The sequence below is a fragment of the Calidris pugnax genome, unplaced genomic scaffold (assembly GCF_001431845.1).
Source record: "Calidris pugnax isolate Ruff unplaced genomic scaffold, ASM143184v1 scaffold178, whole genome shotgun sequence".
Lineage (NCBI taxonomy): Eukaryota > Metazoa > Chordata > Aves > Charadriiformes > Scolopacidae > Calidris > Calidris pugnax.
In genome coordinates this window covers 958382-985192 of record NW_015090986.1, presented here as the reverse complement: position 1 = coordinate 985192, position 26811 = coordinate 958382, and the positions used below count along the sequence as shown (strand labels likewise).

The 26811-nt window shown below is 39.7% G+C and overlaps 1 long non-coding RNA gene across 5 annotated transcripts in view; it reads right to left on the bottom strand.

Moving 5' to 3' along the window:
* The window catches only part of LOC106894914, a 131884-nt gene extending 106337 nt beyond the window's left edge, over window positions 1-25547 (bottom strand). For all 5 annotated transcript variants that reach the window (XR_001413338.1, XR_001413340.1, XR_001413339.1 and 2 more), the window contains exons 1-2: window positions 25425-25547; window positions 613-771 (exon numbers count right to left, since the gene is read on the bottom strand). This is a non-coding gene — a long non-coding RNA (uncharacterized LOC106894914). The remainder of the gene's footprint in view (window positions 1-612; window positions 772-25424) is intronic.
* Between the last annotated feature and the right edge of the window lie 1264 nt (window positions 25548-26811).

Here is a 26811-nt window from a genome sequence, read left to right as displayed (position 1 = left end):
TTGTTGGATGAAGATTAAACACACGCATACTCACACACAAGCAAAACATGTCACAACATTTATGCTAAGATCTTGAGGGGCATAAACTAGCCAGTTCTTTTTAAATTTTTTTTTTTTCTGATTGGTTTTCCACTGTTCTTTGAGAAATGAGGTCTTATATGGCTCACATTTTGCACTATGATTCATCACTTTGAAACATCGATCATGTCTGGATTGTTGAAAAGCATGGTGTTTAAAAAGAAAAAAGTTTTGCCCAAAAATTTCAAACTGGGTGTTCTCTGCCCACATATTCATGGATACATTTCTTTATACACAGTGCTAAGAAAACATTCAATCAACCCTTCACTCAACCAAACCTATCTCAGTTAGTGGAAGTGAAGCAACGTGCTCCTGACCTAGCTTTTGTTCATTGCAAGGATATTAAGTATCAGCTGAATTCAGATTAAAACATCAACTGGAAAAAGAGATGACAAGACATTATCAAAGTTAGCTAGAAACAGAAAACAAGCCTGACTAATTTTTGATATGTAGGCTAAAAACATAACAGGCAAGCAATAGCCTTAAAAAGTATTAGTGACAGATGAGTAAGGATGAATAACAGGGACTACTCACTTATATGATTGTCAAGAGTTTATCGTGAGGTGTTGTCACCTTCCTAGCAGTGGCTGTTAGTGAGTCTTGGCTTCAGTGCGGCAGCAGTCCCTGGATGAAGAATCTGAATTGTCTGTGCTCCGTTGATTCCGGCTGCTTCTACAGGCCCTCTGGCTTTTTCTGTAAGCAAATACCTACATTAGCAGTTGGAAACAAGGAGAGCCAAAGTTGTTCTACATACACCACAAGCAAGTAGACCACCAGTGGTTCATTCATGAACCACAGGGTGGGAACCTCTGAGAATACACATAAAAAACGTGCAATTCGTGGATGGAAACAGACCAGTCCAAATGCGGGAAGCTGCAGCAATGCAGCCGGACAATCTCTTTGTGTGTGAAAAGTGAGCACACGTGGATCACTGCTAACGGGAGAGTTAAATCCCTGTTAGTCCCTCTGGTAAACTCATGCCAACAGCTTTGGGTCAAAACAACAAAAATAAGTGCTTCAAAATGAAAATTTAGCCTATTCCCCTAGCCAAGGATTGATTTGTATGGGACCGGAACAAAACAGGTCTGCATTGCTAAACCTTCAGAGCATCTATCTAACTCTGCATTGGTAGAAGTCATTGAACCAGTGAACATTTTGAATTTGCTCAAGTGTTACGGGTAACAGGCACAGGCTGCATGGTAGGAACACAAAGTTTTATGTTTCACTTGCGCAGTTTTGTGTCTATTGTGATGTTTCTCCTCTCTTAGCAGAATATCTGACCCAAATGACCTTCTGAAGGATGACTTGATCCTGATCTGAATTCAGACCCCAGAAAGACTTTTCCTGTATTCTAGGTCTATGCTTCTGCTGCCAGGCTGCCTTGGAAGGCCCTTGGAAGTGTGTTAATAAGCTCGTGCATTGTTACTTCATTAGGCTATTCCACCTTTGCTTTCAGATTATAGTGTCTTTCCAAATTCCGAGAGTTCAAAGTAAATACTGTTTATAAGATCTTAGACTGGGATTCATGGCAGCTATTTTTAGTTGTAAAAGTCTAAGCTGGCTATCCAGACACCTCCTACATGGAGAGACAAGGACCTCACTCCAGGCAAGGCAACTCACTCCAGCTGAAAATGGATGCCTAAAATAAATGGAAGCTTCTGTTGTTCCCCACTGATAGTAGAGGACGCTTGGGTAACTGGTTTAGACTACAAGTCTAACTCTGCCTAAGGTTAGTTGAGATGCATAGTAACACTTCCATATTTTAAACTGTTCACTATGCAGATCTGGAAACTGTGGGAAAAGCCTCACAGGCAACTTTGAAAAGCCTCTGGATGAGGTGAAGAACTACACTCGCTATATTTACCACAGAAAACAACTTAGTTTTAGAAATTATTAAAGAGACAAAGAACAAACAGACCAGCCAAAATGAACTAGAACACAGCAGGTTACAGAACTTGTACTACAGCATGTTGAAGATGTGAAAACTTTACACAGGCCCAAAGGGAAACTGGAAAATTTCAAGGCAGAGAAATATACATATATATACCACACACCATTTGGAAGCCACAGAATCACACGTTGGGACTGGCTGGGAGATCGCTCTAGGGATGCTTTGCTGAATTTATATACCTTGCCCTACACATCTGCTTTTGGCCACTGTTGGAGTGAGAGTGTAAGTGTTAGACAATGTTGGTCTGACTAAGTATGCCTGCTCAGACCACAGATTCTCCCTGTTACCAGTTCTTGATTTACAGATTTACTGGCTAGGAATTATCACATTTGAAAAGCAGTCATGTAAACTAAAATTGAAATACTTGCCAATTAACATTAGATATCAATAAAGTTTAATCTCTGGTCATGATTTAGGCTGAAGCTGTTCCTGAAACTATATCCATAAAGCTGGCAATGACAACTAGCTACTTTATTGACTGTACATACTCTTCTGAGTCTCTATACCCCTATTTATGCTTTGAAGATCATAAAATTTGCTCAGCTGAACATTTCGTTATACTCAGACTTTTTCATCCTTTTTTTTTTTTTTTTTTTTAAAAAAATATTCCCATCCCTGTTTCACACCAAACTTTTGGGGAAATTTGGCAAAGCCATACATCTATTTATGCCTAGCACTGTGTGACTATTTCATCTTTCACAAGCTGTGCCAAAGACACTCAACATGAAAACAAGGATCTAAATAATTTTGGGACAAATGAAGGGTGGTTTTCTCTCTTTCAGTATTAAGTGTTTGCAATTTTTTTTTTTTTTTTTTTAAAGAACTACAGTAAGTTTGGATGTGCTACTTAACCTCATCCTACTATTTTTGTTGTCCAACTTACAAAAAAGCCACATGAAACAAGGAAAAACTTGAAGCTTTTATGTGGTCACCACCACCTGAGCCAAACCAACTTTCTGGTATCTTTGGACTCTGAACATTTGTGTTTTAGCTTGACATCCTGTAAAGGAGAGAGGTAATATCACAGGGCGCAGACAAGAAAAATAGGAACAAACGAAAGCTTTAAACGTAAAAATTCTGAATAAAAATTTTCAGACTGTAATGACCCAATTAAATGATTGTTTGGGTTATTTTTCAGTTGAAATTGTGGGATGTTGCAACAATTGTGAGCTGTGCTACTGGGGCTTGTGGGATGTTTCACTTTTTCTCTTTAGACTAAGAATTCGTCAGAAATATGCTCACAAAAACTTTAAGTAGCTCTGAGTATCAGGGATTCCCACCAGTTTGGACTAGGAAGATATTCTGCCCCACACTTCACACTGTACCATGCCTGTGACATCACTGGCATCAAGTTACTCTTAAGTAACCATGTACCTCTGAAACCAGAAACAGCAGAAATAGAAAGGGGCAAAAAAGTGGTAACAGATCATGAATGGATATGAATTTTGTGCAAAGAGGAACACATTTGAAAAGTTCAGGGAAGGCCAATTTGTTTGTTCGTTTACTCACTCCTGTAATACAGGATCAAGGGAATATCTGACAAAATCAAAAGGCAAGTCATTTGAAGTGGTTGAAAGTAAGAAATACATAAAAATAGGCATTTTTTGAGTAAGAAACCCTGATATATTACCAACCTGTGGTAAACAGGACTAACTGAAAGACAAAGCCACTACAGGACTCACAGAAAGGTTAAGCATTATGTGAATTGCACAAATACCCTCTCACATAAAACATGATTAAATTTTGAGACCTCATTCCTCAGTGAATAAGCAACCACCGGGAAACAGGGTTAGGAAGCAACTTCCCTTTGGCCGTTTTACCATGACCCTCTGTTTCATGGTTGTCTTGTAGATTCTTCTCAAGATTTTGCTCACAGACACTGCTGGAGGAAAGATACTGGATTAAGTGAATTTTTATATCCTCTAATAGAATTGTGTCAAAAATCCTTAACAAAATGTTTGGTTTCTTATCAACTGTGAACCCTGTTTAACACCTGTAAGGACTGTTAAAAATGTCATGGCAGCCTTCCAAAGATACCTGAATTTGATCCAAATTGAAAACAAATCCCACTGAAGTAATTGAGAGAACCAATGTGAGAAATGTTAAAAAATAAACAGAGAACTTTTTCACTTGCTTTTCTATACAATTTCCTACCTGCATTAAAAATTATCTAACCAGACTATATCACTAGTGTGATTAATTTGATCTTGAAGAAATATGTCTACACAAGACAAGCTTTTAAATTTAACTAATCAGTAAGATGGACAGCATTTTAAAATTGTACTCAGCATTAAACTAGAAAGAGTTTAAACCAAGGACAGGGGTAAACACATCCAAGGAAATTTGAGATAAACTGAACTAAATACAAGAAGCAGTACATTCAACACAACATATGAATGATGGCTGATCCACCCTCTTTAAGGGGATCAAGAGACCTGAGATAGTATTCTGCATCTAGTTTTAAACAGTGCATTTTTTGAAAGATGTAGATTATCTGGGAGAATCCAGAAGACAATAGAATAAAGAGTATATATATAAAAAAATGTTTTGAAGAAACATGACTTTGTTTTCTTTAGAAGAAAGAAGCCTAAGAAGGACATGATTGTAGCCCTCTGATATATAAAAGTCTGTACACACTATCATGAAAAATTGTTTTTCAGGCAAACAGAAGAAAGACCAAGAACAAATTTTACTGTGACTACAGAAAGCCTTTTGGTTGGATATTAAGGAAAGTGTTCTAATCAAAAGCTGCTGAAACACTCAAGCGGGCTAATTCTGTATGCTGTGATATCTCTTGGATAACTGGGAGAATAGTTCAGAAAAATATGTGTCAAGTACATACAAGGATATCTGATTCTGCTTCAGAAAGAATAAGAAGGACATGATTGTAGCCCTCTGATATATAAAAGTCTGTACACACTATCATGAAAAATTGTTTTTCAGGCAAACAGAAGAAAGACCAAGAACAAATTTTACTGTGACTACAGAAAGCCTTTTGGTTGGATATTAAGGAAAGTGTTCTAATCAAAAGCTGCTGAAACACTCAAGCGGGCTAATTCTGTATGCTGTGATATCTCTTGGATAACTGGGAGAATAGTTCAGAAAAATATGTGTCAAGTACATACAAGGATATCTGATTCTGCTTCAGAACAGTTCTGAATCATAGAATCATAGAATGGTTTGGGTTGGAAGGGACCTCAAATATCTCATTCTAACACCCCTGCCATGGGCAGGGACACCTCCCACTAGACCAGGTTGCTCAAAGCGCCATCCAGCCTGGCCTTGAACACTTTCAGGGATGGTACATCCACAGCTTCTCTGGACAACCTGTTCTAGTGTCTCACAGCCCTCACAGTAAAGATTTTCTTCCTGATATGTAATCTCAATCTCTATACTCTTTAAGATAAGATGATGTCTCATTGTTCCCCGTAGCCATCCATTTTTATCATTTTGTGGTACGCTCCTGGGCAGGTGAATCCCAAGGGAAGATTCCATGTGCTTGGTGGGAAATCCCATTGGGCTATGCCAAGGAGCACAATGGAGAATTTAGGACATGGAAAGCTCAAGAACTTGTAGATACACTGGAAAAACTGTAGCATACCACACAAGCAGCTTTTGTAATTCCCAAATCTGGTATGTATTTATCATTCAAAACTAACATGACACAGATGCCAAAACCTACATTGTTTTCTGTGCTGATTTATATTGTGGTTAAAATAGAGACAGCGCCTACATTTTCATACAAAATATTGAATTCATATACAAAAACTCATTTTTTTGTCTTTTGAGCTAGTGAAAAGCGATGTCTTTTGAGACATTTTAAGAATGTAATCCAGCACCTTCAGGACTGACAGTACTCTGGCATTCAGCAGTCTTAGCTGAGAAACAAAGAAGCAAAAAGGCCTAAAAGATGAAGGATGAAGACTTAGTGGCAGAAGCTGGAGCATTATCATCAGCATTATTCAATGTTTAGGGCCATCTTTCTGTTTCCTTTCAAAATTCTAAGATTTAAGTAATTGTCTAATTCACATCTGTTTTCAGTCAATTTAACTTTCAATTCTAGCACTTTTTCTAATATATATCAATTTAACTTGCCTTGAAATCAGGTCCATCTGAATCTTACTGGGATAAGCAGTAAGTGCTGCTGTTTCATGATACTGTGTAAGAAAAGACTGATCAAAAGATAATTATTTATCTAATTCACCTTTAATTGGTAATTTTCAGTTCCTTCCAACAGAAACAGGGAATCACTTCCCTTGGATGATTACAGATATAATACAGATACAGATATAATAGTAAGCTGAGTTCTTTCTGTGTTATCCTTATTAGAATTAATTGTTATTATGACACTGATTTGTCAAGAAGCTGACAGGTACCACAGAAAAAAAAGAGAAGCCACTGTTCATCTGAGAAAGCAAGCAGTTCATTTGTTCTAGAAGAGCTTCTGCTCTATCATTTTTGGGGTGTTCAGTTTCTTGTCAGTCTGATGATGGCACTTCAGGTAAGATTTGGACTGGGAGCAGCTTTACAAACCACCATGGGAAATGATCTACACAAAGGTGATAGCATCAGTGACATTGCAAACAGCAAAAGTCACGGAGTCTGCAACAATTTCAGGATAGCACATACAAAGATAATTACAAAAAAGTCATATAAGTAGGTAAATAGGGTCAGACAGAAGTGTAGAAGCTGTGTTCAGATGGCACGTTTCCACACCAAGCTGAAAACTGTTGCAAAAAACAAAGAGTAGTATATTTCAGTTGGAAGGGAGGTACAAAGATGATCTGGTTCAACTGCCTGACTGCTTCAGGGCTGACCAGAAATTAAAGCATATTGTTAAGGGCATTGTCCAAATGCCTCTTAAACACTGTCAGGCTTGGGGCATAGACCACCTCTTTAAGAAGCCTGTTCCAGTGTTTGACCATCCCATTTCCAGTGAAAGTGCTTTATTCAGCTGTATTTGTCTTTATTTACCAATGTCAGTATTGTGCCAGTACTTCAGAGGCTGTGACTTCAGTTCATAGAATCGTAGAATCATAGAATGGTTTGGGTTGGAAGGGACCTTAAAATTCATTGAGTTCCAACCCCCCTGCCATGGACAGGGACACCTCCCACTACAGCAGGTTGCTCAAAGCCCCATCCAGCCTGGTCATGAACATTTCCAGGGATGGGGCATCCACAACTTCCCTGAGTAACCTGTTCTAGCGCCTCACCACCCTCACAGTAAAGAATTTCATTCTATTATCTAATCTAAATCTTCCCTCTTTCAGTTTAAAACCATTACCCCTCATCCTATCACTCCACTCCCCAATAAAGAGTCCCTCCCCATCTCTCCTGTAGGCCCCCTTTAGGTATTGGAAGGCCGCTGAAAGATCTCCCTGGAGACAGTTCTTCTGGGCACATTTCATCAACTTTCCAATTCATATATATTTATATGTATCATTTCCAATTCACATATATATATGTCATTAATAAATGGTTTATAAATTCGTACATGCAGCACGTTTAAACTTTAGCTTAGAGGAAGAATTTAAAAATGAAACAGAACTGTCAGATTTGATATTTGACTTAAGTCTTGAGACTTCGCGCATCCTTCAGACTCCCTTCTCTAGCCACATTAGTGTTGGGTACCTTGAAGGTTGGCAAACCTCAATGGACACTGGGAAATACAATGGTCTTGGGGCTTTGCAGGGCATAATCAACACTTCAAGCTTCCTGTTTCAATCTGCAGCCAGGTAAGGGGTACCTTATATCATAGTTTGGCACTAAAATATCTGTGTATGTGCATACTCCTTTTCTATATAAACTTAATCACCATATAACTAAGAGGTGTCCATGTCTTCTAATACTGTAGTTTTGAAAGAGTGGCTGTAGGAGGAGTGAGTCTGATTGAAAAAAAAGTTATTATCCCCAGAGGTGAAGCAAATGAATGAATTAATTTGTAATGGTTCTTCAGGGTTCCTCTGAATTCCTTCATTTCTCTGTTCTGCTGATACGGTAAGGGCATTCAACTGTTTTCTAGACCGTGGGCAAGGAAGGCACTCAGGTTTGATCTTGCAAAAACTAAGTTATAAAAGTATGCATGTTTTTGGAATCCCAGGAATGTGCAAAGATTTAGAATTTATACTTCTAGGATTACATTTTTTAACCCAATTAAATCTGACTGTGCCAGATGCAGTAGCTGAAATTATAGATTTGGAACAGTTATTTTGAGGATGTTCCAAAGTATATGTAAATCAAGCACCATGATTATTTTTAAATGAACCAAGAAGCACTTTGTTTTGTTTAATAAAAGTTTTCTAATACCCCAGATTCTTGTATGTTTGCATGAGTATTTAGCTAGGGTCTGGATTACATCTGCATTGCACAATAAAGCACCCAGGAAGGAGTAAAAGTGTAGAGAGATAGTGAGGCATCCCTGCACTTTCCCAATCACAGGATAAGTGAGGAAGGCAGTATGAATTGTACAGCATATTCAGATGTGTAGTTGGAGCTCATCCAGACTATTCAAACCTCTGGAGACTTGAAAGTACCTTTTGAAAACTCTCCTTCTGCAAGGTCTATCATGCATCACTGGGCTTAGTACCGATACCCAAATAGAGCACACTAATCCACTAATCCCATGAGTCCGAAGGCCAAAACAAGAGTGGATGTGTTAAGATTATTTTGATACTTACAGTTTTTGACAAAACTGGGTTATCCTGTCACTGTGGCAACTACTCTAGTGACAAAAACAGATTTTATGCTCTGTCACTAAGGTAATTTCATTCAGAAAATAATATCTGTTCAGAGACTTCAGCAAGACTGTGTGTGTCTCAGAGACACAACATGACCCTGTCAATATTATCCCCAGATTTATAAGAGCAGAGAACATGTCAAAAAATGCCAAAAGGCATTTTAAACAAAACACAAATTAGTTCCCTCTCTATGAGCCTAAGTGCTATTTTCCTTGCAGTTCTGGGTAGGATATGGCTCACTGCAAAGCAAAGTCATGACCAAATTCTTCAGTTGAGTTTGCCAAATGTTTGCACTCCCCTTTGACCAGTAAAGTCCAAAATTCCAGTCGTAAGTGAATTAGTCAGGTCAATCCTTTTGTGTTGCTGTGGGAGAAACGAGGGTGGCAAGTCTAGTGGAAACAATATTGTCAGGCTTTGCAAGAACCTGTTCACTGAACTGATCGCTTGTACATAGATGGATAGCAGACCAACACTCCCAAGAGGTCCCCCAAGGAAACTAAGGATTTGCTATGACATCATTAGTTTCTTACAGCACAGTTTTAATTTCCAGCCAATAATCCTATGACATGGGTCTTTACAGCTGACAGAACCTGTTCTCAGACTGATATGCCTGTCACCATACATCCCAAATCCAAATCACCAAAGGCAGAATATCTCCCCATGCCTTCTCCATGGACTTCTTTTTGTGCACACCCCTGACAACAATCAAAAAAACAAACGAACAAGCAATCCCCCCGCCTCCCCTTTCTCTCCCCCTAAAAAAACCAAGCTCACCACAAAAATCATCCAGGAAGGGAGAAGCAAATTTCCTCCTTTCCTAAAGCCAGTGTTATTACTACAGTAACCCAGAGGTGGAGACCCTAGGAGCATTTGTAACATCAAACACTATTTTTTTTTAACTGGGGAGAAAACAAAGAAACAAACAAAATAAAGTGCAGCTGCCATCCAGCTGCCTTATAGAACTGCCCAAAGTTTGCACAAATGAGAATAGATTGAAGGGAAAACTTCCTTATTAAGTTATTTAGCTTTTACAGAGAATCCTCCTGCTCTTCTTTTTCTAAACTCTGTGAGGTAGGTCATGGTGGAAAAGGCAAATGATGATTACATCCATGTCATGAGCTGTTCCATCAGTTCTGAGCCTAGAAACTAGACAGATCAAGCTCCTAAAACTCTTCCCCTTCTTTACAGGATACCGTATCCAATTAGTCCATTAATCAAAGCTCTAGGCAGCCTATTTGTTCCTAAATGGAAAGAACCTGATATAAGTTAACAGATAAGGTTACCCACCAGAGTTGTAGGAACTGAGAAGAGAGAGGGCAATGACTGACTGCTCTGGCTGTAGCTGCAACTTGCCAAAAAGTATTTCACAGAATCATGGAATTGTTGAGGTTGGAAGGGACCTCTCAAAATCATTAGAGTCTCTCAGAGCTCCCATCATTGAAAACTCAACAAAAGCACTTACAGATTCACAATTCCAGAGCATCCTTCACGGTCACCCATTCAACACAGACATGTACAGGTAAAAGTTTTCACTAACCAAAAGTACAGTTCTTCAAAAAGATAGTAGATATTACAGGAAACACCTGACTCTGCCAACTCCACTTAGTAAGTCGTGCTTCTTTCAGTAGAGACTCTCATGTAGCAGAAGGGGCATGAAGTCTTCAATGTTTTAAATAGATACTTACAGCTACAACCTACTAACAGAATAGTTTGGCTTGGAAGAGACGTTTAAATGTCATCTACTCCAGCCACCCTGCAATAAGCAGGGACATCTTCAACTAGATCCGGTTGCTCAGAACCCCATCCAACCTGACCTTGAATGAACCTAGGGATGGAGCATCTACCACCTCCCTAGGCAACCTTGGCCACTGTTTCACCACCCTCATGGTAAAAAAACTTCTTCCTTATATCTAAATCTATCCTCTTTAGTTTAAAATCATTAGCCCTTCTCCTATCCTGCTAAAAACTCTGTCCCCATCTTTCTTATAAGCACCCTTTAAGGACTGAAAGGCTGCAATAAGGTCTCCCTGGAGCCCTTTTCTTCTCCAGGCTGAACAATCCCAACTCTCTATGCCTGTTTTCATAGAGGAGGTGTTTCATCCCTCTGATCATTTTAGTGGCCCTCCTCTGAGCCTGCTCCAACAGGTTCATATCTTCCCGGTGCTGAGGGCTCCATAGCTGGAAGCAGTACTCCAAGTGGAGTCTCACCAGATTGGAGTAGAGGGGCAAAATTACCTCCTTTGATCTGCTGGTCACCCTGCTTTTGATGCAGCCCAGGATACAGTTGGCTTTCTTCTCTGTGAGTACACACTGTCAGCTTATTTCTAGCTTTTCATCCACCAGTTCCCGCAACTCCTTCTCATCAGGGCTGCTCTCAATCCCTTCTTCCTACAGCCTGTATTGATCCCTGGGGTTGCCCTGACCCAGGTGCAGGACCCTGCCTATGGCCTTGTTGAATCTCATGAGGTTCACATGGGCCCATTTATTGACTTTATCTGGGTCCCTCTGGATGGCATCCCATCTCTCATGTGTGTCAACCACACCCCTCAGCTCGGTGTCATCTGCAAACTTGCTGAGCATGCACTCAGTCCGTCTATATCATTGATGAAGATCTTAAGCAGAACTAGTCTCAAAACAGGCCTCTGATGGACACCACTTGTCACAGATCTCCATCTGAGCATTGAACCATTGACTACTGTCCTTTGAATGTGACCATCCAATCAACTCTTCATCCACCAAACAGTCCATCCATCAAATCCATATCTCTCCAATTTAGAGAGAAAACTATACAAGGAAGCCATACTTTCATCCTCCATGGAAGTTCTTGTATAATGCTCTGAAGACGACATTTTGGGGATTGATTGAGCTCAACCCAAATTGAAAACACCATTTGTGGAACTGTGCTGAACAGCCGTATCCTCACAATTATTCGTATCCAACATACACTCATTACTGTGCAGAGGCCGAAGTTCTTGATTTATAGCAGCTCTTAAGTTGTGGCAGAACTGACAGTTAGGAATGGGGCTGGACTCAAAGGCTTGTTACCTCATGTACTGATTTTGGTAACCAACCAAAGGCAAGAGGACAGGGAAATGGACCTTGCCCTTGTGGACCTTCATTCTCATGTGGTGGCCTTCCAGGTTCATCTCCATCACAGAGAAAAGAAAGGGGAGACTGATTGCTCTAGAACCAGTTTAATCCCCAACCTGCTTTACTACCAGGGAAGCTGATGCATTTAGTACACAAAACGACAAAAAAAAAATGACTCTTCTGAATGACAGATAAACCTCTGAATTTTTTGTGGTGTCTATTTTCTTTTGCAGCAGACTACAGAAAGAAGTGAAATATCAAGTCCACAATCCAGCTGTAGGCAACACTTAAAGCATTCCAGCATAATGCAGACAAAAATGTGTAAAGACCAATTTATCACTGAATTTACTGAGATTTTTGCTGTCAGTGAGATGGTGGGATTCAGAACTAAGTTCACTAGTATTTCAGAAGGAAGTCAGAAAACTGAGACAAGATGTCTGTTTTTTCATTGGACCTTGAGATATGCAAAGACATTGAACTTCATTCAGATGCCCGAAAGTCTAGATTTCTGATATTCAGTGGCATTCTGAATGACCACAAAAAATGTTCTTTTCATCCAGTAATACGCATTCATTCCATCTTTATGAACTAGAGATTGTCATGTCTATACCAGCTCATGGACTCTGTGCCTAGAACTTAGCTGGAATCTTTCACAGGCACCTCACTGGGGATGAGCCAGTAAAAGAAATAATTTGGTCTCTCAACCAAAGATCTCTTTCTTTAGTTTTAGTCAATACCAGCCTAGAAGGTGGGTGGCAATGTGTGGTTCTAAATCTCAGTAGCCAATTAGGTGCAAAGGTAAAGAAAACATCAAAAGCAGGCTGAAAAACACAGCAATTCACTATTGTATTTTATCACTGGATCATATTTTACTTCAACGCGCATAAAATGTTTGAAATTCTGAAGTTTAAAAAAATACTGCAGGAATCCCAGTATGTTGTTTGGTGGGATTTTTTCATAATAAGCTTATATAAGTGCCACTTTCTAATTTTGCAGAAATTTACCCACTGACCTTTCTCCATGCTTTCTTTCATGCTGCCTGGAATGCTCAAATGCTCTTGAGAGAAACACTTCTCTCTCTGCAAAATTTACCTGTGCTCTGAAAACTGAAAAAAAGCACAGCTGCATGGTATGCACTTACCTACATGTATTACTACAATACAAGCTTTAAGCTCTTTATGCTTTACTACAGAAGACCAAAGTTTTAGTAACTCATGTATCCAGTTTCACTGATAGTTGACTCCTGGTTAGTCTAATTCTCTCTTTTTCTTCTTCTTTGTTAATGGTACCTATGTTCTGTGCAGTGTTATGTCTCTATTCAGCTAAACTAATTTAAATTGTTTGGAACGTGATAAAGAGGAAATTCCTGTGATCCTAAAAAAAAATTCAGCTTCTAAATATATTTATTAAAGTGAGGTGCAAGCTGAGTTTAACATTCATCTTGACTTTCGGTGTCACTACATTTTAAATGTCTTACACTACAGATCTAGCCTTTACAACACCTTACACATTGTCAGGGATTTTTTTATAATCACATGGTAGCAACAACTGCAGAAAAAGGAACATGCCTCCCTGATACAAGGGGCTATCCCAAGCAATTTCACACAAGAGCCTTTGAAGAAAGAGCTAGTCATATCTCATGTCAAGACACAACAGAAAATTAATCTGAAATACTGTGTGTCATTCTCAGCCCTCATGTCTGATACAGGTGAATTGAATCCAGAAGAACTTCAGTGAAGACGATCCAAAAGGAAACATGGGAAAAAGAAGGAGTCTTGTTTTGCAAAGTCTGAAAGGAGACAGTATTGCTCTCTTCAAACACACAGATAGACATTAGTGGTAGAGAAAAGTATTTAAACCGAAAGACAATTTTTGCAGTATTTATACCATGACATCCCCAGAGAAATAGCTGGTAAGAACCAGTAGCAAGTGACCAAATCTAAACATTCATCTTTAAAAGAGCTTTTGGAGAAGCCTTTCAGAAGAAAGAATCAGGAAAAAAATATAATTACTTTCCAGGCAGAGTTTGATTACATGCTGGTTTCTGCCTTTCCCTATCATAGCTAGGGAACTAGGCCTCATGGTTCTTCCCTGCGGTGTCCTCCCACACAACATAGCCATGAACTTCACAGTTGCAGCAAAAATACCTGATACATCAAGAAAAATGGGATATTACTCCCTTTCCCTGAAAGTCTCCCATAGGTTATTTAGATGACTGGATGTTTTTTGTAGTAGTTAAAAAGAAAAGGCTCTGACCTCTGTGGAATCTGTTAGTTCCCTGCACAAAATTTATTATTTATTTTACCGAACTGAGAGCACTTATGTTGGGGATGACAAGCCAAGTAGAATTCATTTGCAGAAACAGGATTCAAAAGTGGGCATTAGTCCAGAAGAAGGAAGAGTTCCCAATGGGAACATTTGCAACCTGATGCTTTTGCACATAAGAAAAATTAACTCAGCTACCATTAAATCCACCAGCAGTTCTCAGCTTTGAGGAGGAGAAAAAAATATCTTCCTCTCCAGACTCTTCCCCTGGAGATCCAAGAAAAGCATGCGGGAAATGCACAGAAACACTAACACACCTCATCAACACTATTCCCTCAAACCTCAGCTGCCATGCTAATGTGAACGATTTCAGAGCACTTCGAAGGTTTTTATACAGCCTACTGACATAGAGGTTATGTATGGGATAGGCAACTCTGACAAAGGTGCCACAAATTACCTGATGCTTTATTTCACAGAATCACAGAATCACCTAGGTTGGAAGGGACCTTTAAGATCATCTAGTCCAACCATCAACCTAACTCTGACAAAAAAAAACACCAACAAAAAAAAAAACCAAACACACAAAAAAACCCCAAAACCCAAAAAACCAAAAAAAAACCCAAAAACCCAAACAAACCCAGAAAAAAACTCCTAACTCTAAACCATATTCCTGAGCACCATGTCAACTCGTCTTTTGAATATCTCCAGGGATGGTTCCTCGAACACTTCCCTGGGCGGCCTATTTCAACACTTGATAGCCCTGTCAGTGAAGAAATTTTTCCTAATAACCAGCCTGAACCTCCCCTGGCGCAACTTGAGGTCATTTCCTCTTGTCCTATCGCCTGTGACTTGGGAGAAGAGACTGACCCCCACCTCTCTACACCCTCCTTTCAGGTAGTTGTAGAGAGCGGTAAGGTCCCCTCAACCTCCTCTTCTCTAGACTGAATAACCCCAGCTCCCTCAGCCTCTCCTCATAAGACTTACACTCCAGACCCCTCACCAGCTTCATTGCCCTTCTCTGGACCTGTTCCAGCACCTCAATGTCTTTTTTGTGGTAAGGGGCCCAAAACTGGACACAGTACTCGAGGTGAGGCCTCACCAGTGCCGAGTACAGGGGGACGATCACCTCTCGGGTCCTACTCACCATGCTGTTCCCGATCCAGGCCAGGATGCTTTTGGCCTTCTTGGCCACCTGGGCACACTGCTGGCTCATGTTCAGCCGACAGTCAACCAACAGCCCCAGGTCCTTTTCTGCCAGGCAGCTCTCCAGCCATTCTTCCCCAAGCCTGTAGTGCTGCCTGGGGTTGTTGTGACCCAAGTGCAGGACCTGGCACTTGGCCTTATAGAAACTCATCCCGTTGGTCTCAGCCAATTGATCCAGCCTGTCCAGATCCCCCTGCAAAGCTTCTCTACCCTCCAGCAGGTCGACACTGCCACCCAGCTTGGTGTCATCTGCAAATTTACTGAGGGTGCACTCGATTCCCTCGTCCAGATCATTGATAAAGATGTTAAAGACAACAGGTCCCAGTACCAAGCCCTGGGGGACACCACTTGTGACTGGCCACCAACTGGATTTACTTTTTGCTCCTGCTCCTTCCAGGACTGTTACTCTGTTAAAACAATGGACAGCTCGACACTGAGAAATCACCTAATGACACGATTAGCCACTATTTTATGAATTTGCCTAATTCAGGAGCAGAAACTAGTAGGGCTTTCTTTTGTTGTACTGGGCTGTGCAAGGGAACTTAAAGTGGATTGGCACCTTGCTGATGATCACACAGGTCACATTCACATCCTCAGCTGACAAAGTCAAAACAACCTGTCATGGCATGTATGAGGAGCATAAGGTGCATGATGTGCACTGACAAATCCAGAAAGACAAATCTTTTCTATACCTTTTCCCAAACTGCACAAATAAGGACTAGCACTGCTTTTGCCTGCAACTAAGATGAGATGGTTTATCCAAGTGAAGGAAATGCTAGTCACACCAGCAAGGCTGTATGCAGTGTATTCAGCCCTCTGGTTCCCATGAATGTCAAATGCACCAAAAATATTTGATGAAAAATCATTAACTCTGAAGAGTGAAGCAGAATAGCTAACATAGTCACTATTGAAAAAAGATACTGAATCTACTAACTGAGAATAATTTAAAAGTATGGGCTCTGAATAAGAGTGATTAGTTGAAGCGATGCAAAGAAATATATACATACAAGCCAATTTAACAAACTCTTCAGAATAATATATTCACATCCCAAATAAAGCAGTCTTTTCCAGCACAGTCAGTTTATATGATACAAACTGACCTTTTGGGCACTTTTGTAATCACAAGAGGGAAGAAAAAAGTGGAGGATTTATTTCATTTTAAATAACAGCAAGATTACATAAATATTTCATTTTATTATTTCTGCATTAAAAGGATGCTTTTCAATAATAAGTGAATGTTATGCTTTGCCTTGGTGTCCATATTATTGTTTTCCAATGAGCTCTGCAAACTGTACTATCTGGGAGCACTACAGTGTTTCAGTTAGGAAATATTAACACTATTTGAAGGAATATTCTGTGTTGCTGGCAACAGTGGTTTCAAATGACAAAGATGTGTTACAGTGATAGTCGGAGGATTCAGTTTCTGTAACTATGAATCCATAGTTAGTGATGGGACAAAGATACTTTGCAATATGTTGCAAATAGAGAAAATCTTGGCTTTGATGTAGTTCTAGACAAAGCAAAATGCAAAGTAAAGGGTTTCTACGAAAAGCTCCCTGGCTCCAGCTTCCTGGAAACTTAGCACAAAAAGCCTTCTGGTCTTATGGGTAGTAAAGCAGGGTTTGCAGAATGTAGTTAACAATACATCAAGGAACTCTCGAAGACTCACTGTGAAAATAAACTGGTACTTGGCCACATGGCTGTGTGAAAAGTCATCTACTAGCAATTCATTGATGGCAAAAGGTAGAAGGTTAAGTTGCCACTTCTAGAAGAAAAAATTATTTATTGGTATAGTTACATCTGGACTCACCACTCAAAATCTGCTTTAAAGACAATATACAAAGTAGAAACTTCATAAAAATACATCTCATTTTAAAAACTAAGAAAAAAAGGACAAAGCAGTTCTGCCTGTTATTTACATGAGGAAATTTACTGAATTTTTCCTTGAAGACTATAGATGCCTAGAGAACAGGTGGGATTATCCTCACAGTGCCATATAAGTAAAACCTAATTAATAGAGCAGGGAGGTGTTTTATTATTTGGTCTGTTTAATGGTTTGACTTATTTTTATTAACACCTACTTAACTCAAACACTGAGAGACACCTGGGAGAAATATCTAATCCATTTTGCATTTCAATGGAAGTCTGAGAAACCTCATAACATGCACATGGGGCTTCCAAAGAGTCTTTTAGGGAAAACAGGAGGTCAGTTTAATATAGCTGATACTTTTAAAAGGAAAAGCATCCATGACTACAACACCCAAAAGAAGTACAAAAGACCTCACAGCTTCTTCTTGCTTTTTTTCAGTATTTTGGCACAACTATTTATAATTCAGGAGAAGTCAATGTCCTCTGCCATTATCTCATGGAATAAGGACAAAGCAGACTGTTATACTACTATATCTACACCCGTCATTTTGCCACAACAAGACTTTTGTTCACAGAAGTGGAAGATCTCACATTAACTAACCCAGCAGCTAGAGGCTGTCAACCAGTTAGATTTCCCCTAATAGCTAAACTGGCATGAGCATTTTGGCTGTAGGTTCAGAGTCACACACTACGCAATCATTTCTGCAAGGCCGGGGTCAGGAGATGGCTGAGAGGAAAGAGAGGAGAAAAGGGCACTGAAAAAATAGCTAAAGACTCACAGTTGTCATTGGAGGAGAAAATCTTTTCATGGGATAATGGATATAAAATAGACAATAGTTTAAATAATACTGTCAAAATACTTACTATAAAACTAAAATACTAAAAAGCGCTGGGCTGAGGATGAAAGTCCATTTAAAAAGTGGAACAAATGCAACTAGAACAGCATTCAACACCCATATTAACAAATACCACTTCATAAACACATCCTGTTTTGAAGGTAGAGTTTCAGATATGAGACTAAATCAAGTCTCATATCTAGTTTAATATTTAGTCTCAACAAAAAAATGGGAACAGGTTAAAAACTAAAACTTGAAGACAGATAATGACAACTAAATAAAAGGTACTGGAGGGACATGGAATTGGCGGATGGACCACTCAGTGTATAAGGAACTGGTTGGTTGGCCACACTCAAAGAATTGCTGTCAATGGCTTGATGTTCAAGTGGCGAGCAGTGACAAGGGATATTGCTCTGGGGCCAGTACTGGGACTTGTGCTGTTTAACATCTTTGTTGGATACATGGACAGTGGGATTGAATGTACCCTCAGCAAGACTGCCGACAACACCCAGGCTGTGTGGTTCAATTGATGTGTTGGAGGGAAGGGATGTTCCAGCATGGACAGGCTCAAGAAGTGAGCCGTGGAAACCTCATAAAGTTCAGCAAGGCCAAGTACAAGGTCCTCCATGTGGGTTGGGGCAATCCCAAGCACAAATACAGACTGGCTGGAGAATGGATTGAGAGCAGCCCTGAGGAGAAGGACTTGGGGGTATTGGTTGATGGGAAGGTCAACATGAGCCGGCAATGTGTGCTGGTAGCCCAGAAAGCCAACAAAATCCTGGGTTGCATCAAAAGAAGCATGGCCAGCAGATTAAGGGAGGTAATTCTGACCCTCTACTCTGCTCTGGTGACACCCCACCTGGAGTACTGAGTACAGCTCAGGAGCCCTCTGCACAGGAAGGGCATGGACCTGGTTCAGAAGAGGGCCAAAAAGATGATCAGAGGGCTGGAGCACTTATGAAGACAGGCTGAGACACTTGGGGCTGTTCAGCCTGGAGAAGAAGAAATACTTAGTAAAAGAAATTTAACCGTCTTAAGAAGAGGAGGCCTCTTGTGCAGCTAGAAGAGGATGGATTGAACCTGGTCCTCTTCCACTCTATTCACTAGCATGTAACCTCTGAATTACTGCATAAAGAGCACTTTACCACAAAATGCAGAAGCTGCTGCATTTTGTGAAGTTGAAAGCTGCAAATGTGCTCTGAAAATGCCTGCATGACCAGAAAGGAGACAAAACACTTCCAAGTAAACAGAGACATAGGTATTGGGAAGTTTAATGTACCTTTGGCTTCTTTGGATTTTAGGCACCTAAAAGATTAGGCAACAGCTGAATAGTGATTTTGAGGATCTAACTGTTGGGTTTAGTCACCTAAATCCCACATCAGCGTCTAAGGCCTTTTGTGGATCTAGGCCTTGGTCCAACAGCATCTACTGCTGGGAAACAGAGCAATGCCCTTTATTAATAATAACAGTGAGGACAATTCTTGCAAAGCAAAGTTACATTTTTTACCCTAAACAGGATGTAAAGAGAAACAAATGCATTTTCCAATCAGACAAATAGAGATTAATCTCAATCTTTAGATCATCTCTAGTGCATAGCTCACTATTTTCTCAGGCCAACCAAAACAGAATGGAGAACTCCTCCAATCAGTTTCACAATCAAGTTCACAGAATAGTCTTTATTCTTCATGTTCACAAAATTCTTACAATCTCTTTTAAAACTAGTTTGTTGTTTCTTCAATTTTTTATGAGTCAGAAACACAAAAAATCAGTCTCTAAATAAATCTCAGAAACTAGTAAAAACAAAGCAAGTCCAGAGGGCAAAGCACTCATAAAACAACCAGACAGAACAAACAGGTAGAATTATTTTTTGCATCAAGTAAGCCAGCTTGAAAGTTCTTGAAACTTAGCAGTACAGCTTGGAGATATTCTCCTTAAATTAATTTTTAGTGAAATAGAGGAGAAACAGACAAGCAACTTAAAATGTCAACAAACTGCTATCCTTGTATTTATCCTGTTTCATGTGTTCTTTTTTAGAAAGGTCCTTACTGTTCACCAATATCTAAGCAATTAAAAGAATTATGAAAATTTAATACAGGTAGAGGGACAAGTAGATGATGCATATTATGGCTAATCCTTATTTTAGCTTTTCCCTGAGTTCTCAAGCCTCCAAGGCCTGACCGATTAAACAACCATGTCCAGTGGATTTGGAAATTTTTTCATCAGAGCTCACCTTACAATAGTTTTTTGCAGGGAGTAATTACCTCAGGTTGAAAACTATTTCAGCACTTTGAAAATAGGATCATTAAGTGCCTAAAAAAAAGTATTCTTTTACTTAATCAGGAACCCTATCTGAGAACCTGAGATGGAACATCATAAAGCGATCCTGGAAAGAGAAGCCTTCCTAAAACTAAATAAGCTTGTCAGGAGATGGGACATTACCCCAGACAGCTGAAGTTCAATGAGTTATATCTCTTTTGTTTGTCTCTGTTTTCAGTGAGGCTACAAAAGCTGTAGACCTCCTCTGAATGGCAGAAATATTTATCTACCAAATCAGCTGAAATATTTTTATATGGAAGTTTTTTCAGACCCCTCTCATTTCTGAGGAAAGGATCTTTTCCACTGTTTTAAAGTTATCAAATTTCTCAAAAAGATTTGCAATTTCAGAATAGAACTGTTCCTTAGGAAATAAATTGCTTCTGTATATACTTTTATTTTTTCTCTGGAAAAAATGCATTTATTACATGTATAAAGCAAGAAAGCCCAGGCTCTTTCCATGAACAGTATGCCAGAGTTAGCACGTATTGCCTGAATTTGAAACATTTTGGCAAACCATTTCTCTCAGAGGGTCTTTTCTGACAATTTGTTCAGTAAATCTGTCCTGAAGACCTTTCTTTCTTCAGATAAAACAGAAAAAAAAGGAGTGCTGGATTAGTCAAATGGCGTGAATTGTTTAAATAAAATCTTGCAGGAATTTTTTTTAATGAGTCAGAGTAGCTGATAAACTTCGTGGACTTCGTTGTGTTTCACTTGCTGTATCCAGAACTCCACCTCCCTAAACCATACTGTGGCCTTTGTTTCTTTGTGTCTAAAAGACACCTTTCATTTGAGAAAACCAAAAAGCTTTTCGGGAAATGTTGGACATATTTATTTCTGAGCACATTGCTGATATTTGCCCCTAGGTACTTGCCAAGTCTGTTAAACAGTCACAAAGTGCCTTTTGCTTTTTCTGGAATTTGCAAATAGTAGGGATTTGTCATGCCTTATAACCCTCCACCTCACCAGAACTGTCATAATGGAAAAGAAAATATATTAAAAGATGCATCTGCGCAAGTTAATTTTAAAACAACTTCTAGGCAGTTATAAAAATGGAAAACATGTTTCTCTGTAAAGAAAACCTGCAAGTTAGCCAATCAAACTTTAGCCTCAGGGATTCAGAGAGGTGTCACTTAGGGCTTTTAATGTTGCACACATAAAGGCATCCTGCAAAAATAGCAGACACTTTAGCCGTAAGTGACAGTGTGACTCCTCTCCACCTCGCCCAGCTGCATGTTCAGGGTTAGCTGTACTCCAGACTCCAGAACAGCACAGAAACACACAGACCAGCTTTAAATACAGTGATTCAGGCATCCGAATTGTTCTAGACTCGGCAGTACCATGCTTGGCAGATTGTACTTTTGGGACATAAATCAGGATCTGGGGTTGGAAAGAAAATGGGCCTTGGAGTGATTATTTCAGACCTAAATAACTATCTTTCCAAAGGTACGAGTCAGTCCCTGTTCCACCTAGCCATGTTACCAGGGAACCTGGTGGCCACCACTGCCCATATAGAAAACGTGTCGCTTAGGATCTGGAGGGATGAGCTCTGGGGTTTGGCCATCGTTTCTAGGATAGCCAAACCCCAGAAATATTGACAAAAGTCTCTAGGAAAGCCTCTTCTGGCCTGCCACCTGCCTCTGGTATTTGCTATTCTTCTCTACTGAAAGGACACCTTGGTTACCAAGATGCCAGACACTTTTCTCCCCTCTTTCACAGCACGTTCCCAACTTCTCAGCTGGCTGCTTTCTGTAAACATCACTCCACGTCCCATCTCTCTGCTCCCATACAGGGCAGTTCCCTTGGTGGAAAACCAGGATTGACATGTGTGTCAGGCCCCATGAGGGTCCTCCTCAGCCCAGAGGAATTTTGCTGGGCTGAGGCAGGACATGGCCCCCGCCTCCCCGATGCTTGTCTGGGGTGTCTCCACAGTCCCCAGTGGCATGACAGCCACCCTCAGTGGCCAGGGCCGCCTTGGCAGTCAGACTGAAGAAAACACGTAAGCTAGGTCCCAAACATTCCTACAGATGGTCATTTTGCAGAGCAAGCAGCTTTCCTCCTGAAGGCAGGCAGCATGACAACAGGCTGTTGCAATTTCAAGGAAAGCAGAGGTTGGCCCGGCATGGCAGCAATGAGAAGGTTTGGAGATGGAATGCAAACCGAAGAATATTTGAGGCTGAGAGGTGGGTTGAGATTGTAAAACCAAAGCACCACTGTTTGTTTTGCGTGCTCACCCAGCAGACGTGACCTTGGCACATTTTGGCTGGGACTTACCTTTCCTTTGCAATGAAACAAGACTCTGGTCCCTCACTGAACAAAGTACTTTTAACAGGAAAAAAAATAATTGAAAATAGTGAAAGGTCTTCATCTTTCTCCCTCACCACCAAAGTCGCTATCTGACCATGTTTTTTAAAGGTTTAGAAGCATGAAACAGTAAATGTCAGACATCAGGCTTCTCACATGTTTATACTGGAGGCAAATCCCAGCACTTCCAAATACCATGTCCAAATTCAGGTTTCAAGTATAAAGAATCTGACTGTTAATTGAGGTTTTCACTTTATTTAATGGCCTGTATGACTTCAAATACAATGTTTCAATGTATGTTATTTTATCAAATAAAATTAGAAGATTGTTGTGATCTTAAAAGGAAAGACACTCCAAATAGCAAGAACCCTGGTGGTTTGCATTTTTAAGGAGTCTAATTCAGCACACAAGATTTCTTCATGTGTTCATTGGTTTTTTTCCAGCAGATACCTGCTTCCATGCAGATGGACTAATATGTTCAAGGTGTATCTTATATGTATTTGAGGAAATTAATGGTTGAGAGATGAAATTGATTTCCCTATGGAAAATTAGTATTCAGAAGTTGATTCATCCATAGACAATACTAAAGGAAACCACCAAGGCCACTTTCAGTCTTGTGAGCTGCCAGAATTCATCTGAAGTCATTGGGGTGATGACAAATGACACCAAGATCTGCAATCTTAATCTGAGAACAAAACAAAAGTGACACCTGTTTTATGCCTAGCTTTCCCTACTTCTTTTTTATTGTCAACAGTGAAAGAGATTCATGTATCAAATTTGCTCTTGAACTAAGAATCTGACCACAATCTGCACATGCATGCATTTTAATGTGCCATACACTTCACATCAATACCATCTATTCTCATGCTATTTGCCCAAAATCTTTCAACTGAATTGTCATTCAGCGGCTATTACATTTAAACTCCCATATAATCCACAGGGCTCTTTATATTTCTGTCTTATATTTACATATTAGCCCGCGTCATTTGGAGGCTTCTGTCATCCACATTAAGAGAATTTTTTCTTCCATGGTGAGCGTAATTATCTCAAAATCTCTCAGTCATGACTCAATTTGGTATGACTAAGCATGGATGTGAGTTGCTAGCACAAGTTAATGGCAGTATGTTTCATCAAGCCAACAGTCCATTGTTTTCAAAGCTCTGTGCAACCTCACAAGTGTTCAGTGGTAAACATTCCAAAATATCATACTTAAGAAATTCAGGAGAACATGATTTTGGTAACATCTACAGCTACACTGAGAATCTAGATATTGAGCATTTATATTTATCTCAGTCTTTAGGATTAAATAATTCAGATTCTTGTGATTATTTAAAATATCCTAAATATGCTTGCTTACTTAGGGAGTGTTAGAAACCATGTGTGTATCGCCTTTTCATAAAGAATTGAAAGAATAGTTTTAGCTTTAGAATAAAATACACAAGAATCAGATGACTCAGAATAATCTGGGAGTTAATATTATTAGTTCCTAAGATATCTGAATAGCATTAATGTAATAGATGCGTATTAGTTGAATTGTATTTATCATGATTTTTAAGCAAGTCACCACCTGGCAGTTTCTCACACCATTTAACATGCAGATACAGGCAGAACAAGCACAGGAATCTGGTTGCCTTCTGGTGGAATGTTGTTGCTAGGAAGATGGTAAAAAGATAATTATGTAGAGAGAGAAATCATCTTTCTATTGTCTGCATGTATTATGTCTAGACCAAAAGGCCTTAAATTATGTTTGGGGATTCCAGGCATCACCATGGAAGTAGAAATAATACTGCTTTGGCCTGGTATCTCCAAGGTATATTACTTATGGTCTGATAAAAGTTACAGTTTATAACAGGGAAGAAACTTTACCTGCAAAATAGCTGTAATGTGGGGATTTTTTTATATCTACTATAAAAGAGTCCTACTTATGAGAGAGGTTATTCCTACATTTCTGTGGAGAAAAAAGTCTCTCTCACTGAAAGTACACAAACTGCAATACCTATCATCCATCCTCTCTACAAAGATTGTATTTCTGACAGGGAACAAATAATTTTCTGTAGATCGTTCCAGTCAAATCCCCTGTTTTCTCATTTTTCTCTGAAGTCCCAGAGAGAGTGGCTTGTCCATGGCTATCCACGTGTAAAGGCTACTCTAACAGTTAATATCCAGCCCTGTTAAACCGAGATGTGAGCAACAACCTACAGGAATGAAATGAAGATTCTCACTTTCTGCCATCTTATGACCCCGTGTCTTAGAAAAACATTACAAAAAGGTGAATGGTATCACTGCTGACATGTAAGGCACGATGTTTCAGAGCAGGAGAGAGCTCCACGCATCCCACCAGCCCTCTGCTCACTGACACATGCTGCTGCTCCTCACTTGACCCTGGAAAGTAAGAAACTGGAGACAAGTTGTGCTTGCACCCTCCAAACAGAGACAATGCTATGCAGTACTGCTTAGATCACAGGCAAGCATTGCTTAAAGGTCAAAGAACTTTTGTTCTGTGCTCTATTCCATGTGAGGACATAGTGTTTTCCTTCAGTCCAGCTCACTCAGCCTTAAGCAGAGGGTTTAGGGCTTAGGTCTAAATGAGCTCGTTATTTACATGAAGGGATAACATGTGGGTCAGGTTCAACAAGAGGCATTAGAATAAGCAGTACAAGACTACCACAAGATTGAATAAACCCAAATATTGCCATATTTTCTGGGAAGAAAATAAACACCACCCAAGAGAAAAAGTGGTCAGAAATCAGAGACGTGTCTGACCTGAGTTGTACATACCACGGTGTTGTTGCTCAGGTCGACATTCCCACCGAATAACTGGCCAGAACAACACTGCTGCTGAATTCAGTTGCCCCACTGCGAACCCAGCCGTTAAATACTGGGAACTCAAACAATAATCTCTCTAACACACTGAGCTAGTTTTGTTCCCACCCAACTTTCCTATCTCCCCTTTCACTTTATTATTTAAGGATCTATTACCTTGGGTTTGTACAGCAATTTAATCATACAAGGCCTGATCCTGTGAGGTGCTGAATGCCTTCAGCTAACACTTACCACACATCACTGAAGGAATGTTTTGTCTCTGGCTACATTTTCAGCCTGGCAGTTTCCCCTGTCTTTTCCACATGTAGTGGTGCTACATGATCCATTTAAAGGGCACCTTGACTGTTCTTTGTATTCCTGATACACAGAATTATTGAAGTAATTGACTTAGTAAAGTAACTATTTTAGTGAGGTAATTAAGCATGTTTATAAGTTTAAAAGCAGACAGTACTTCCACAGACGTCAAGGGAAATATTCATACATTTAATGTTATCAATTAAATTAAATTCCAGCCAAAATGAGCTCTTTGTTTTATTGCATTTATGTCAACCATGTCCCAAGGGCGTAGCCAGTGCTAGGGATTCACAAAGATGCAAGGGAGTCTGTGACATTCCTTATGTCACACAGCCCCTGCACAGTAAAATAAGTAACACTGAAGCCATAAAACCAAATCATCATACACTAATAAGGCATTTCACAGATGCTCTCAAAAACACTCCACAAAACAGATGGATAAAATTACTGCCTGTTGTTTGCACAGCCACAAATATATGTAATGAAGATCAAGTCCTTATCCCAAAGAATTTATCCCCTGAAATGCAACTACCTGTAGGGAGAACCATGACAGCTTTTTAAAAGCTCTGTATGTTTTAGATTCTCCAAGGACAGAGATAACTGGTCAATCCATTAGGCCTATAAATAACAATAAATAATACACATCTAAGATTCTAAATCTATTTTAATAAAGACCTGTCTAATTTCCCCAATTGTAACACTTCTATTATAAAGCTGCCAAATTTCATTAGCTTTCTATTTCCAGTCAAACCTAAACAGGAGGTGCCCGCCATTCAGTAAAAATTGCCAGTTTTGGTCAAACAAAAACTTGGGACTACAGACCAGATCTTTCCAGAAATTAGTGTGAAGAAGCATCCTGACAAAACTTCACCACTGAGATGGGAACTTATGCCCTTGACCAATCAGTCCCTTTAAAGCATGATATAATTCATCCACATGGTTCTCCTTTGAAGCTAGAACAAACATCTCTTGCTCACCCCTCAGCTGTAGCATTCCAGCAGATAGATCCGTCAGCAGCAGCTAGTCACATTCATTCTTCACAATTTGG